Raw genomic sequence first — 17,774 nt, 5'->3', positions numbered from 1 at the left:
AACTGAATCTTGTATTCCTCAAGTTTGAAACATCACCCTGTTCATGTCCATATGATTAGCAGTATCTGCACATACCCAATCTGTGAGTTCAATGAGGGAGAAAAGTTCCTGCTACAAAGAAGACCAACCACTACTGTTATGATAATACTATTTTTAAGTCTTAAGTTTAATTAGATAATGATTCTAATACTTTAAAAAGCTATTGGACTCATTTTTGAGCTTAAATATAGGATGTAATAATTTCATGTGACATAGAGGAACTGTCTTAGAATATGAGTAATTTAACTTAGCTTTTTAATTTTGTCTCATTTCTCTGGCTTAGTAAACTGAATGTTATTAGCTGTTCACGTGCAAGAAATAGAGGAGGACAGAGATAAATAGGTAGGATAACATCGATAACACTATAAACAGGATTTATAAAATAAACAAGATTTTTGTGTTCTTCAGAGGAAAATTACAGATCTCATTTAATGTAATCCTTCATACAGCAGTGTGAAAGTAACTAAAAGTTAAGCCATCTCTTAGAGCTGATAATTTCACGGCAAAAACCATTTCGGGAGAAAACCTTCTTATTTCAAAAGTAAAAACAACAACAACAACAACAACAAAAAACTATTATCTCATTGATGAATACCTACTATTTATACTTTGTATTTTCTGCCTCTTGTATTAGATTGGCTTGGTGTAATAACAGTTTTTCAGGGTTACCTTCTTGTTTTATGCTTTGACGGTAAAGCCAGTTTAAGAGTTTTGCTGAAAGGGCATCTGGGTGGCTCAGTAGGTTAAGCACCTGCTTTCAGCTCAGGTCATGATCGCAGGTTACCTGCTCAGGGTCTCTTTTCCCTCTCACCCTGCCCCTCCCCACCCGTGCTCGCTGGCTCTCTCTATATATCAAATAAATAAGCAAAAATCTTAAGAAAAAAAAAAAGAGAGAGAAAGATCCACTAACTGGTGCTTTCTTTTTTTTTTTTTTTTTAAGATTTTATTTATTTATTTGACAGAGAGAGATCACAAGTAGATGGAGAGACAGGCAGAGAGAGAGAGAGAGAGAGAGAGAGAGAGGGAAGCAGGCCCCCTGCTGAGCAGAGAGCCCGATGTGGGACTCCATCCCAGGACCCTGAGATCATGACCTGAGTTGAAGGCAGCGGCTTAACCCACTGAGCCACCCAGGTGCCCTAACTGGTGCTTTCTTACCATGGAAATTTCCTTGTGCTCTTTTCCCATGCTTAGAGCCCATTCCTTTGACAATTCTCAAATCAGTCTGTGCAGCCTCCTGGGTTCTGCTTTGTGTTGTGGGTGGTGATGTCCTATGACTTGGTATAAGCCTTCTGACAGACACCTCTCTGCTTTACTTCCGTATTGGAAATCCTCAATACTTCATAGCATCTGTTTGTCTTGCTTTGATGAGGATCAGACTGGCTACTTCAGATTAAATTAAGTAATCCATAAGAAGCATATAGAACAGGTCAAAGTAAACATGTGCTATGCGGTGCTTATATTTAACATTCTTTTCTTCTTCTGCCTCCTTGAATTCAGGGTGCAGCTGTTATCTCTGGCATCTGACCCCAACTCCCTCTGGTTAGTTTGATGTTGGACTGCCTCCTACCTTTTGCAGCTCTGAACTGCCCTGGGAGTTAAAGCCCCTGGGAAACCAACTTCGGTGTGGGATGCTGGCCTTTCACCCTAGCCTGTTATATTCTCCCTCCCATTCTTCATGGGGGGATGGGAGGATTCAGATGTAGTTGGAGTTCAGCCGCTTCATAAATCACATTGCATTTCAGCTTATTCAATACTTGCAGGAATAATTGTAGGGACAGAGGAAAGAAGGGCATTTATATTACTTAGGCAGCTTAGAAGGATCTGTGATGTTGGTGGTTGCACTGTAGTCAGAGAGAGTCAGCTCTGCTTATGTATGTCTGCCAGATCTGGACAAAAGACGCCTGTCATCCCCATCCAGATGAGAGAACATCAATATCAACAATACGTGCAAATTTGGTGTTATCCAAAGCCAAGGCATTCTGTCTTTTCAGCCAAGTTTGAGAGAGTAGGGGCATCTGCTATGCCAAACATGTGGGGCACACAAACATTCTCCACGAGTCCTATCTCCAACCTGCTGCAATCTGCCCCCAGCCTGAACTTTAGACCAAAGCTGTGCAGGAGTGTCCTCTACAGGCTCCCCTGATGCTTCCTGGCATCGGAATTGCAAATCCAAACATCCAGCACAGAGCAGAGGGCACAGTGTTCAGATGTCTGTTCTGGGTTCCATCAGGCTTGCAGGGGGAGCATCTGACTCTCAAATCCTGACTCTGCACATAAACTGTCAGAAAATTTCTCCATGCCTTAGTTTCTTCATCTGAAAAATAGCTACTTTTTAGCATTATTGTGAAGAGTAAACTCGGTAGTTTATTTAACATCCCTAAGACAATTCCTGGCACATAGTGAAAGCTTCCTAAATTAGAGGCACTGCTAATTTTTTCTACTATGTGAAGGGTCGACAGCAATCATACTTGATGTAATTCAGAACTGTGCTATTCAGGCAAAACAGATGGGAGAGAAAGGAATTGATGAGTGTTTTTGGGGACCTGCACTCTCCCAATGCTTATTGCTTTCTCCAATTTATTCCTCAGCCCTTAGTACTCTATTTGAAACGTCTCTCAGGAAATTACCTGAAATTCATTTGTACTAATATGAAAAGATTACTAAAAACTCAGCATAAAACCTCTTGCAGAAGGATTATTTCCTCTTTGGACAATGAATATGAACTTAGGTTAAAGGGAAAAAATTTTCTGAAAGGAATTTCATTTATACATGCATTCATTCATTCATCAAATCTTTCTTAACATCAGCCACAACAAAACACCATTAGGTCCTTACTGATACAGAGAAGACTAAGACAGAGTCTTTCAAAGCCTGGTAGAGAACTTGTGTCTATAAATGCCTACATTCTGATATGACAACCTCTACAATGATTTATGCAAAAAAAAAAACTTCAAAAGAATAGAGGAAGGAGGGTCTTTCTCTATTTCCAATGAAGGAAAGGAATTGAGTTAGAGGTAATTCTATGTATATTTTAAAGAATATGAAATCAAGTCACCTGGGCAGTCAACTGGTTCTGTTGAGTAAAGGTTGCCTTTGGATATCTAATAGGTGGCGGCGGGAGCACCCATACACTTATGTAGTCAATCAGTTACAGTGATGGCTCTAGAATTTCTCTAATTTCTCTGTCAAGGGGGTTTGAGGCATGACATCATGTTGGAAAAGTGGGTTGGGGCTTAATGTGGAATCATTTGCCTACCAGTCATACATTTTATTTAGATAGTACCTTCATCTGGGCCCACTTTGTGATGTTGTTGGAGGTGCCACGATTCTGAGTTTATGATTTCTTTGCACATGTCCCTTTCATCATGCAGATTTGGAATTAGCAAGTGAAAACCAGACATTCCAGCTTCAGGCAGCAAGTTAGATAGAGAAGCTGAGCAAACAGCTTCCAGCTGGCTGATTTTTGTTTCTCAGTAATTAATAATTATATTTTCTATGATTTTACTTAAAGCTAATTATATTCCATGTGCTTTTTTCTTAAAGACTACTAATTATGCCAGTTATTGAGATCCAAGTTTGTTATAAAATGCTATGTAACTTAATAAATACAATTTCATATGTGAAGTCATTGTTTCTTGCTAATATAATTGTTAACACTGGTATCCTGCCTTCCATTTTACATAGTGGGTGATGGAGGATCTGAGCAAATAACTTTTGTATCCAGAGATGTGCAGTTGAGGAATTTGAAAGTAGGTTTCAAACCTAAGTTTTCTGGCTCCAAATTTTCTATCCCTTCTCATGAAATGATTGAATTACATTTTATCAAGGAACAGAACTCCAGCACTCAAGAGTTATTAGACATTATGAAGTCTAACCTATTAATTTTACATATGAGGAAATGGAGTTTAGGTGACCACTGTCATAAAACTGCTTGGTATCAGAGGCGAAATGAGAACTCATAGCTCCTGTCTCCATTATTAGGAGCTACCCAGGTCTTTCTGGCCACGAAATTGAGAAACAATGAAGACAGATTTCCCTTCCCATGCTTTTTATTCCACTTGATTTCCTCTCTGTTTGAGTGAGCAACAGCTTAAGTAAGAGGAAATTCTGGAGCCAATTCAAGTCTGCTATTAATTATGTCTCCAAATTCATAAGAAAATTGAGATTAGGAGATATGAAAGATGGTTTTCTTTTTGTTTAAATCACAAACACTCCCATTTAATCATCTGCATTTAAAAGGGGGGAATTTAGACTATAAACTACAACTGGAAACCTGGGGCCCAGGAGAGATTAGCCTATTTATTTAAGATATCGGTGCATATTCAGAGTTACAAAACTGAGTTCTAAGGAGACCTAGTATCCTGCAGCTGGGAGGGGAAGGGCAAAAGGTGAATTGTATTTTTTAAGCCTGTCACTTTGAAAACTCCCTGCCTCAAAATGCATTTCCAGGATTGTAGACTTCACAGCAGCAGTGAAGCGGGAGAAGCAAAGGCATCTTTGGAAGTAGCTACACATAGCAGTACTTAATCTCTCCCCAGGCTTGTGAGAACTTGCTTATGTGGCAGGTTTTTCCAAGCAAGCTCTGCTCTATGGACAATGGAGTTGGCAATCTGGAGACTGTAGCTTCATAATAGAGAGGCTTTGGGGAGAGACGCTTCCTTTTAAAGGGATCTGAATGGATAAGTATTAAATGACTTCCCTGCGAAGAAGTTCAAATAGTTATTAAATATATTCAAGTTCCATTCGATTTCCTTCTTTGAACACTTGAACCCCTTTTCATTGGGTATTATACTGCAATTTTATGGTAGGTTAAATGATGCCACCATGTGCATTGAAGTTATTCTTAAAATGGTTATTATGGCATTTCTTGTATAGCCTTGAATAGTTGGTCAATGAATGACATCTCTATTTTCCAACCATTTTTTGAAATAGCATGTGGAACATAACCAGGAAGGCTGTCATGGCTATCTTGTATTCTGGTTACAGTTGCATCACAATTGAACTTTGTTGTGATTATAGTCCAAGCTCTTAACTTCAAAAATGTATTAGGGAAAGCCTGTGTCAAGACCAGTCCATCTGCAAGGAGTAGAAACATGTGTAGAAATTAGAAAAGGAGTGGGAGGCTTGTTTTGTAAGAAGACGAGAGAAAGTCACATAAAACTTAGGTTCATCAGGACCATTTGGAGATAGATTCACTTGACATGTAAAGATCAGGACATAAGACAACCTATCAGTTCACTTGCTTATGGTTATTCAGATATGCCCAAGTACCATGGCCAGAAATGTAAGGATATCCTTTATTATACATATCAAGAAAACTAAAGATACATCAGTTATAGATAGACTGAATCAAAAGTTAAAAATCACCAGAGGGTTCTTTTCTACTTCCACTCGACTATCTTCAGTATATAGGCTGTGGTCCTTCTCTTTATCAGGCCATGGTTACTAGATGGCCGCTGCTGTTCTAGACATGATATCCTTACCTAACACCACCCAAGGGCAAGAAAAGCCATTTCTTTTCGTATGCCTCTTTTTGATCAGAATAAAATCTTCTAAAGAAGTTTGCCACACTAAATAATAATAATAATAATAATAATAAATTAAAAAAAAAGAAAAAGAAGTTTGCCACATGTTTTCTTTTGAGGTTTATGGGCCATTATTGGGCCACAGACCCACTTTATAGATAGAGATAAGGCTGAAGAAGTGAATACCTTGCACCATCAGCCTCGAGAATAAGCAACTGCTCTGCCAGAATGGGGAAATAGAAGGGAGATAGTACTTCAGAAATCAATGGACAACATCTTCCATTGCTCCTCTCTCTTTCAGAGGTCACCTCACTGTGGTCTGTAGCTCTATTTCAATGAACTTTTGAGCACTTTACTGCGCTTACTGTGCATATAGCTATAAACAGATAGTCTCTACCTTAGACTCTTCAGGAATGACCCATTCTTACATAACATTTTTTTCCTCAGTGTTCAACTTCAAATTTCTGAAATCCTTGGTAGAAAAATCTTAATGACTCAACTTCATTATTCAAGCTAGCGAATAAGTGATAAGTGAATGCCTTGATTAGGCCAAATTGGCTGAAGAGGTACAGAGAGTGGAGTTACATGATCCATTCGGGTTTAATGGAGTCAAAGATGGTGATGCTGTATATGTCTAGAGCCTTCTGGATATAGACTCCAAAGATGCAGACCCACTTCCTCTTTTTTATATGCTGGTGGTTTTATAGCATACTATGCTGGTTCTCAACTACTTTCTATATTTATTAATATTAACATCAGTCAGTCAAAAAACCTTTTTATCCTCCTTATAAAATAACATTTTTGTTATGTATAAGTATCTTTATAAATATAGATATAAATGGCATGATTAATAACAATGAGTATACTTTGAAAAGTTAAAAACAAGAAACTGCTACAATTATAAGTTATTCTAATTGCATAATTATAGTAACTCAGTTATCTTAGATATTTTCTAAACTATAGGCTTAAATATATTCCTTAATGCATAATAATATACAATGTGCAAGATCTGCTACTTCTGCATCTTTTAGAATATAGCATGGAGGACAAGGGGCGTTAGAGAGGAGTAGGGAATTTGGGTAAATTGGAAGGGGAGGTGAACCATGAGAGACTATGGACTCTGAAAAACAGTCTGAGGGGTTTGAAGTGGTGGGGGGGTGGGAGGTTGGGGTACCAGGTGGTGGGTATTATAGAGGGCACGGCTTGGATGGAGCACTGGGTGTGGTGAAAAAATAATGAATACTGTTTTCCTGAAAATAAATAAATTGGAAAAAAAAAAGAATATAGACTTTTCTTCTTAATGAGGAGGCATCAGTGTCTATTATATTTATTTGCAGATCTCCCAGAATTCAATCTGAACTATATTAGTAATATAATTAAAAAGTGGCCACAATAATGGACTCATTATATTGTATACTTAAAAGTTAGAGTTGTACTTTAAGATATTAAGGAAAGTCATTCAATAACTTCAAAATGTATTAATTCCTTCCATGTTTGAAGAATTCTCCTCTGATTTATTGTTAAATGTAAACTGCTTCACTCTGCTATGAATGTTATCATCAACACCTCACTCTTGAGGAAACCATGACCCCCATAAAAAATGTTTCTAGAGAATAAAAGTAGGGTAAATGTCAATGTAAAATTATGGAGTTTATTAAGAGCTATTTTAAAATGAAATCATCAAGCACCTCAAGATCTAGAACTGTATTCTAGCCATCTTAAGTCACCAGAACCTAGCACAGTATATGCAATACACTTTAGTGAATGGAACTGAAAGTATTCCATGATTTATACATTAAATCCACTACTCATTACTTCCCGTAAGACCTAGTGTTAGGCTATATTTGTGCTACAAAGGATAAGATAATATTTCTATTCTTAATGGCCTTTCCACTTGATCAAAGGGATGTATTGTGGATGAATGGAAATATGACCACAATCAAGGTGGTCTGTAAAAAGAAACAGATTTGTGATGCACAAAATAAATGTGAAAATTTCAGGAAATTTATTTCTTGTTCTCCGAAGAACTCAGAGAGGTATAAAAATAGTTTGTCTCTTTTCTAGAAAAAAAAAGAAAGAAAGAAAGAAAGAAAGAAAGAAAGAAAGAAAGAAAGAAAGCCATAGTAGGACATTCTAGGAGAAAAGAGTTACACAAAGACACATGAGAAAGAAAAATAGGAAAAGTTGGCACCTTATTTCTGAATTTCTCTCTCACTCATCCCCTCCTACTTCTGTCCTTCTATCCATCCATCTACTTGTTATTATTTGTTTTTTTTTTTTTATAGCTAACAATGACTTATCTATCCTTTCATTTTCTTAGGCCCCTGCCTATTTGGGTTTGCCATGACTGTAAAATACCTTGTCATCAGAAAAATGTACATAATTGCTTATAAGAGAATTTCATTGCTCTAGAGTCAAGAATAATTCTGAATCATACTCATGCATCCACTTAGACTTATTCCCCTCAGTTGGAATACCTTGGGTAGAGTAGCATTATTTTTTTGAATCATTAGTTCCAATAGCTCTGAGCCTCTTACTTTTAAAAGCAAAAGAGAGTAAATGATCAAGAGATAATAGGATCCAATCTAATGTAATCTACTAGAAACCTAATGTTTTTGATCTTAGTTTTTTAAAGAAATTTTTAAAAAATGTGATACATATCACAAACATCTACTTATTGCTACATAAAAGTCATACTGTGGATTATTTGTCATCTGAAAGTACCAGGCTTATCTCGTGGCTTTACATAGCATCTTCACATTAATGAATATCACATGTTATGGATGTGAGACCTAAGTTGAGAACTACAACTAGGCCTTGAACAACATAGGTTTGAACTGTGTAGGTCCACTCATATGCAGATTTTTTAGAGTATAAATACAGTATAGTACTATAAACATATTTTCTTTTATGATTTTCTTGACAAGTTTTTATTTTCTCTAGCTTACTTTTTTTTTTTTTAAGATTTTATTTATTGATTTGACAGAGAAAGAGATCACAAGCAGGCGGAGAGGCAGGCAGAGGGAGAGGGAGAAGCTGGCTCCCTGCTGAGCAGAGAGCCCGACGTGGGGCTCGATCCCAGGACCCTGGGATCATGACCCGAGCCGAAGGCAGAGGCTTAACCCACTGAGCCACCCAGGTGCCCCTCTAGCTTACTTTTTTAAGAACACAGCATACAATAACTATAATATACAAAATATGTTACTTGACTATGTTATGGGTTCTGGTCAACAGTAGGCTATTAGTAGTTAAGTTTTGGGGCAATCAAAAGTTATAAGCAGAACTTTAACTACATGGGGGGGGGTTGGTGTCTCTAACCTTCATGTTCAAGGGTCAACTGCGCTTGATAAGGAGTAGCTTCAGATGATACTGAAGTTCTCCTTAGCCTGACTGACAGACTTCTGCTATTTGAGCCTGCTCCAGTTACATCTTTTGCCCATATCTGCCCAGCACTGAAATATCTAACTCCAGCCTCAAAGAACTCCATACATTCTCTTTTCCATGCCTTTTTCCACACTGTACCCCCTGCTGAATGTCCTTGTTCCCCTCCCTGTGTCACCTTCTATTCATTATTTCAGATTAATTTCAGTGTCTCTTTTTCTGGAAGACTTTCAGCAACCTCTCCATTTACCCCTGCCATTAATTTTACCCAGTGGACATTAACCATCTCTTTATGAGTCTATTTCTTCTGCTAGCTCCGTAATCTATCTGCATGTCTCCCATATGTCCCAGAATAGTATTTGGAATGTAATGGATTCTCAGTAAATATTGGTCAAAGTAAACTTAATTGAGCATAGCAGAACTCACCTGAAAATTTCCAAAGACAATGTCAACAAAAGAGAAGTAATGTTTTTAAAATTGTATTCTGGAATTTTGGTAAATGAGTGTACATAGAGGCCAGACAAACCAATTAAGAAGTTATTGCAATTATCTATTGTTTAGGAACGGGTCAATATGGGCCGACATTAAGGTGGAAATAGGGGAATGAAATGGAAGAGCAGCTGTATGAGGCAAGCTTTGTTAAAGGACAGGGAGGCAAGAAGAGGGTCAAAGATGTCCTTCAAGTTTCCAGACTGAATGACAGTGAAAGAGGAGGGGTCCTTAGTTTTGTTTAAAAGGTCTCCTTGAAGGACACCTGGGTGGCTCAGTTGGTTAAGCAGCTGCCTTCGGCTCAGGTCATGATCCCAGCGTCCTGGGATCGAGTCCCACATTGGGCTCCTTGCTCAGCAGGGGGCCTGCTTCTCCCTCTGCCTCTGCCTGCCATTCTGTCTGCCTGTGCTCTCTCTCTCTGATAAATAAATAAAATCTTTAAAAAAAAAAAAAGTCTCCTTGACTTGTCACTTTGGAGTGATGAGTAATGGCAGATAGCATGTCGAAGGGGGAAGTCATGCTAGAGGGCATTTGCAAAATAACCAACCAGGTGACACCAACCCTAGTGGGAAAAATGAAGGCCACTGGCTAAAATCAGTAGTCTTCTGTCAGGGAGAACCAACTTGAAGACGAACCTATAGTGATGGTAGGAGAAAAAACAGGTGTCCTCTTGGATCAAGTCCCATTAGGCCATGTAGCACAACCATTAACAACCAGTGAAAATGAATCTAAGACAGCTTGGGGGTGGAACCTATAGAAGTTTCTTGTCACACCCACACTTCCAAGGCACAGCTCGGCAACAAGTATCATTTCTAAGTACAAAGGTCCTAGTATTACCACCTTTTTATGTTATAACATCTGTAAAATCTAGGTATTAACTTCTCTTTGTTTCAATGCCAAATTTTTTGAAGACCAACTTAGTTGTATACTCATTATTATTACCTGTGTTCTCTTTCCATGCCATGATGCCAGGCCACTTCAGTTAACAAGAAGCCATCTAACTAGACATTTAAATTGAACCACTTTAACCCAGATATAATTAGATAGATAGATAGATATTTGTTTTTTAATGGCCAATATCTTTCTTAACTGGAAACTAAATTGGCTGAGGTAAAGAACTAGCTGTCTCCCATGAGTTCATTCTGAATGGCAGCTTTTACCTATTATGTGTTAGGACATCAGACTCTGCTAACAATCTTCTAAGGGCCCCTCTTTTACCTGTTTCCTGATCATGTCTTCTTCCTTCCTGGACTTATTAACAACACTCTCAACTAGGGTTTTTTTTTTTCAGCAAGTTTGTGGCAGTGCTGGCCTACACCCGAGGCTGGACAGTCTCTAAATATGGCAGAATGACAGAGAAACAAGTGCTCTTTGGAGAGACTTATATTTGTTTTTGTTGGTTAATTCATTCACTTGTTCATTCATACATTCATTCTCTAACTCATGGCATCTCCTTGAAGGATTGTCAAGGGAGAATAAGACATGTATACAAAGATGGCAGGAATAAAGGAAACAAAGGACTAATCTGTCAGAGATGACTTGAATCAATATCACCTGGGATACTTTTTGATACTTAATTTTTTTTAATTTATTTTTTATTTTCAGCATAACAGTATTCATTATTTTTGCACCTGTGATACTTTTTAAAAATTTAGATTCCTAGGCTCAATCCCCTTCAACTGACTAAGAATCACTAGAATGAAACCCCAGAAATCTTCATTCATAGCGACTGCTCTACCACACTTCAAAATGTGTGAACAACTGCAATAGAAAAGACATGTTTATTTTGAATATTCCTTTGGAAGACTCTAGTAGTTTAGAGATGAAGGACAAATTAAAAAAACAAACAAACAAACAAACAAACCTGACTTCATAGACATATAGAGCAGGAATGGATTCTCTCATTTTACATATGAGGTGAGGTGATTTGTTTAATGTCATAGAGCTCTGACTTCTTACAGTTTGTTTTCAAATAAGAATGATATCATGCTTGGGAAATTATTTTATTACTTTTCTAGAGAAGACCTGCCAAATACAAAGGGCATATTTAATTGTTGATAACCCTTTTCATTTGGATACTAATTTTAATTTTTCTTAAATCTGCCCATAAATAGCATAAACATATATTAAAATATTTTGGAATCTGTGGCGAAGACATAGGTTTCATTTGGCACAGGAAAAGCATGAGGTACAGTGATTTCATACTCTTCTTTTAGTCATTGCACAAGTGGACATCACTCTGGTGTTACTACTTTAGTTGAACATAGCTTAAACTTGGTGCCTTATTAAAAAAATAAAATGCTGAATACACACCATTCTAGATCCTGGGGATGCAGTTATGATTGACTTATAGTAAGCTTCTGGAGACAGAGGAACAGGTAAATAAAATACAATTAGTAAATAACATATGGGACAATACCACGGGAACACATAAATGAGATATGGTTAGCCATGGAAGCCTTCTTAAAGAATGTGATGGCTTAGGTGAGTCTTGAAAAACAAATAGATATTAGCCAGGAGAAATAGGTGTATGTGTGGGGTGTGGAGGGTAAAGGGTGTGTGTGTGTGTGTGTGTGTGTGTCTGATGTAGAGGAAGTGGTCAATAGAAATAAGAAGTGGAACATTTCCTCTATATTCCATCTCTGCCTGATCCAAATTGTAAGCTTGGCACCTAAACAGCCACAAAACACGAGGTTGCCTGGGCCCCAAACACCCTCATTTTGAAATTTATCCCATTGGTGAGGCCTTCTGTTCTCTGTCCCACCTAATCCTCTAAACCTGCCTACACTGCCAGCACCTCTGTGTTTCGTGGATGATTGATTGCTTCATTTCAGGGTCCTCTCTGGCTCCTTGTCTAGTTCTGCTTTCTATTTTATTCCTGGGTCCTGCCCGCAGTCATATCTACTTTTTACCTTCTGAATTCTGCCTCACCTGGTTGTTTATATTTCCAAATCCTATCCTGTTGTGAAATATGAAGTGACACCATTCAATTATGGCTCTTTTTGAGTTAGCAACGAAAGTAAAGGATATTTTTCCCCCTCAGGCATATTGTTGGATGAGTTCACTCATATTTGTTCTACTTCAGGCCAGTCTGTACCAGGCTTCATCTGATTACTTCATTCTGCAAGTGAGCCAAATACATAATTGAGTAGGTGTAACCACTGAGTTGCTAAGACTCTAGGGATTGTCATGTCTTTGTTGGGGAAAATGAGAAAAATGCATTATTGAAATATAATGCACAAGATTAACAACACATACAATGGTCCTTCCAACCTCCTTTTCCTCTCAGAAACAAAATCAAGCCCATCCAGATGGTTACCTTAGCTTCTTAAGTGGAGTTGGATGTAAAGAAAAAAATAGTAAAAATATGCTAATTTCTGATTGGAAGTGTCAACCCATCGATCTATCAGGCCAAATGCCCTGACTCAACCCCGCAGCCATTGCCCCAAAGTAAAAATACCACTATGCCCAATTAAATAAGTATTTGCTTTAGAAGTTGAGAGGCTGTCCTCCTCTATTGTGGTAAGCACATCCTCTCCACTCTTACTCTGTGACTCTGGATCTTGGATGGACTGAACCCACCTTTATTTGGCCAGTTCATGGATGAATATGTGATGCAATCTGGGCTAATGAAAGTTAGATCTAGGGCTTTCATTTGAATTTGTAAGAAAGAACCAATTTGTTACAAACTTGAATTTGAGATTCAGTATGTTTCTGAAAACTATTCTACCTGAGAATGAATGGGCCAACAAAGAGAAAAACAGAAAAGAGAGCGGAGAAATAGGGAGCCCTGGTAGTATCTTCGAGCCTGTGGATCTGGCCATGCTTTGTAGTCAAAGCTCTCCTTGATTCCTTAGGCATGTGAAACACTATCTTTGTTTTATGCTTCTTCTTCTTCTTTTTTTCTTTTTTCTTTTTTTTTTTTTTGAGCCAGATTGATTTAGACCTTTTGAAAAAAGCGAATGAACATAAGAGAGTTTTGTTTAATGCACTTGAGAAACCTACTCAATCCTCTCTTTACCATGGTAATATCTCTTACTTAGGTCTTAATATCCACTCCTGGGATATATTGTGATAAATTCATACACTGTGTTAGAGAACCCTATATAGTTTGTTTTAAGGAAGGGCTACATTTCATAAGCCTTCTCCATCAACTCGTGATGTAACGACTATGCACATCCACCTACCTTTATGCACAGCAACATACATGCAGAACTTGAATAAAATAGACTTGCCCCAATTCAACTATAATGGATTAATTTTGTGAACCTCAACACTCAAGATTGGGTTTCAATTTCTGACTTGATGAGAATCACTACTACTTAACTCTGTCCTTTTTTGTTGGTTTTAAGTCAGGGCTCTGATCTGAGGCTTTTTCTCTAAGCTTTTTTGATGGAGGTGAATTTATTAAAGGGGGGAAGGAGAGTAGCATCTTGAGCAACATTAAAACCAAGTCATCAGAATCAAGAACTATCAGGATTCAAGACTGATTTTCCAGACCAGGAAAATAAAAGCAGAACTCGATTTGTGTTAACATTAAGGGACTCAGGAGCTCACTGAAATTGATAACTAATGAATAATATAGCTCTCATTTATAGGGAACTTTCTCTGGGCCATTTATACATATTATTTATAATCCCCACAGTATCTCTACAAGGAAGTTATTATTAAACCCATTTTGCATGTGTCAGCTAACTTTTGCTATATACGAAACCATCCCCCAAAATAATGGCTTAAAACAAGCATCTTCTGGCATATATTAATTCAGCTGATCTCTGCTATCAACTGACATCTTATCTGGCACTAGATGGTCTTCACTAGCTTTATTCTCATGTCTAGTTGTTGCTAGGCTTTTGGCCAGAGACTCTCAGTTCTCCTCTATGTGATTGTTCCAAAAGGCTAGGTTGGGCTAATTCATGCCATGGCTTCAAGTTATCAAGCACAGCAAGAGAGGCAAATGCCCAATGAGCTAGCACTTTTTAAGCCTCTGCTGGCGTTAAATTTTCTAATGCCTTACTGACCAGAGGAAGTCACACAGCCATACCCAGATTAAAGAGGTAGAAAAATAGAGCCATGTTATGATAGAAGGAATGACAAAAGTATATTTTAAAATGAAATGCATACAGTAATAAGAGAAATTATTGTGATTATTTTTGGGAAAAAAAGTTGAAAAAATTAGTTTACCAAGAAAAAAAAAGCAATTCCTTGAAAAGCACAGAGCTCAGATCAAAACAAAAAGAATTTGACTTAAAAATATGGTATTCTACATTTCATGAGATGGAATAATAATTTGAAACAACTAAAGGCAGAGTTGTAATTCATCCCTTGTTGAAGAACCTTACATAGCTACTGTCCCTGGAGGGCTCCTTCTTCTACTGCACCTATGTTTATGCCTTTCTGATCAAATGAGAACTTCTATAACTAGATGACCTATTGTTTACATAGTCTTTGATGAATACCTCATCTGCCATTTTGTTCAACAACAAAAGTTCCACAAAAGAGAGACCCAATCTAAAATGTGTTATAGGAACAAGGAAGGCAACATAAAGATATAAGCCAGACTGCAATAAGACAACAGGGGATGAAGAACTTGGAGTAATATGATACATGCCCTACCCCTCTACAAGTATTCAAGCTAAGAAGAAAATATAACACTGTAGTCCTCCTGCAAAAGTCTCTAAGGGTCAGAGACAGTCAAGAACTACCTGTTTATGACATCTGCCACACAAATACTTAGCCATCTTTAGCTGAAATTAGCAACATTCCAAAAGAAATAATAGTTTCCCCGGAGTCCTGTCCTATGACTAAGATAGGGATGTGTGGGAATCTGTCCACCTCTTCAAAAAGAACCCCTATGAGCTTTTTTGTAATGATGATATCACCAGCATATCTACATCTTTCCAAAGTCATGGTGTTTGATGCATCCTGCAGGATGACTATCTGTCCAGGAGGCCTGACAAGTGCTCAGGCTGCATAAGACATCATTCTCAGCTCTGGAGAAGGGGATCGGGTTCCCTGAACCCTGCCAGGTGGAGGAAATTCTTGCAACAAGAAGAAATGGAGGTTCAGTTTGTCAGCAGTCAAAGGGCAATGGAAAGCTGTGTATTTTTTCTCTAAAACTGTGAGAAAACCAGGCGTTTAATACCACCATTCCAACGTCAAACCAATCAAACATTGGCAGTTTGGGATTGTTTTATTTTGAGGCTTTAGCTTATCTCCATGGGATAAAAACCTTTCCAAACTGGCTTTAACTAAAAATGTCATCAATCCCAGCTGCTCACTGGTTAGCAAAAAGTGTGGTAACAGAAGGCCCCTTTTGATAGCCCTCTTCCATAATATCATCCAAATTTGCATGGCAAAGATGTGAGAGCTATTTATATGTTGATTATTACAGTGCTGCAGTTTATATTTTTCCCAGCACAGTTGAAAATTATATTTAGAAAGGCTGACATCATCTTTAAATATATATTATAGCTCTCATTTGGTGGAGATGAGCTGTTGAAGTACATGCCACCTACTCAACTTCTCAGAAAAATGGCATAGATGTTTCACACATGGTTATATATAAACGTGAACACTGGTGGAGAACTGCCCTGGAACCTACAGGACTTCCAGGGAGTTTTGTGGAATCTGGTTTTTGCCTTCTCAGTTTTCTCTTTATTTAAAAAGAAAGGCAATATGATTTCATTGTAAGAACATGGCTTTTGTAGCCAGTAAGCTCTGAACTCTGAACCTGGTCCTGCAGAAAAGTAGCTGTGTGATTTTGGAAAAGCCTTTATCCACTAGAAACATCTGTATTTATCCATGATAACCTGTGACTGTGAATGCTCACCTGAGAGGTATTGCAAACACATTATGCAGTATACTTTACAGTTAATGAAAAAAAAATGATTATCATGATTTAAGCATGTTTCCAGGATGGAATGTATGCTTTATATAGACTGTGATGGCTACTTTTATGTGTCAACTTTCTTGAGTCACAGGCTGCCCAGATATTTGGTCAAACATTATTTTGGGTGTTTCTGCATGGATATTTTTGGATGAGATTAACATTTAAAAAATAAACTAAAACAGATTGCCCTCCCTAATTTGCATAGGCCTCATCAATCAGTTGAAGGCTTGAGTTTGAGTAGGCTGACTTTCTGTCTCACTACATTTGAACTGAGACATCAGCAGTTTTTTCTCTATTTTCAGACTGAAACATCCACTCTTCCTGGGTGTCAAACCTGCTAATGTGTAAACAGGAATTTTGCCATCAGTTCTGGTTTTCAGACCTTCAGACTCATACTGGAACTAAATCATGGGCTCTCCTGGGTCTCCAGCTTTCTTACTCACACTAAAGATCTTGGAACCTGGCCAGTTTCCATAATCGTGTAACCTAATTCTTTGTCTATATCTATACATTCATCATATTGGTTCTGTTTCTCTGGAGAGCTCTGACCAATGCATATATCCAATTATGTGTTGAGTTACCAAGAATAACTTATCAAGCCTTGAAGATATTGTTCTATTAGCTCTATTCTATTTAGCCTAGTCAATAGATGGGGAAAACGAGGGCTTCAGAAGCAAATTAATGTATTTTAAGTTCATACAGGTAATACATGGTGGAAGTAGGATTTGAAATCTGGAAATCCAATGCTGTATTTTACCCATCTAACTTCTATCTTACATTGTTTGCAGTTTACATAGAAGTGAGCTTCTATTCCAGGACTGAGAAGGTTTTGGGAAATTGGTGCTGTCCCAAGGAAAGAGAATCAAATATACTTCAGGGAGACATGAGAGCAGCATCACACATGGCAGTGTGTTTTCAGAGCAAGCCTGAAACCTGTAGGTATACCTATAGGAAATGAAGTTAGAACTGGGAAATGGTTTGGTTTCCTTGAATCATCAACCTTCACCCACCAAATAACTTCAACCTGGAATCTGACTTCTGATACTAATTAGATTTGTTTGAGATTCTGTGGTACATCTGAATGACAATGGCTCTAGGGAGATATCCATGATTAAAATGGCATCTAAAATGTGTAATTCTATAAGAAAGCAGATTTAGAGCAGTATTTTCCTTATTAGCATTTAAGTGTCCTAGTCCAAAATTTCCCCAAAAGAGCTTCATTGCTTAGAGTGATCAAAAATTCACATATTGTTTAATATAATTGGCCAACTTTCATACTTCAGATGAGAAGAGTCAGCTAGTCCAGATAAACATACCTTTTGGAAGGATGATATGACCACCATATTTGATAATTTGAGGTCTCCAAATGACACTTAGATATTGTATTTTGCTGAATTTAACTATTAAGAAAAATTCTTCAAAAATTACTTCCCCACAAATGGAAATAA

Source organism: Neovison vison, chromosome 11 (assembly GCF_020171115.1).
Source record: "Neovison vison isolate M4711 chromosome 11, ASM_NN_V1, whole genome shotgun sequence".
NCBI classification, from domain to species: domain Eukaryota; kingdom Metazoa; phylum Chordata; class Mammalia; order Carnivora; family Mustelidae; genus Neogale; species Neogale vison.
This window is presented reverse-complemented; position numbering follows the sequence as displayed.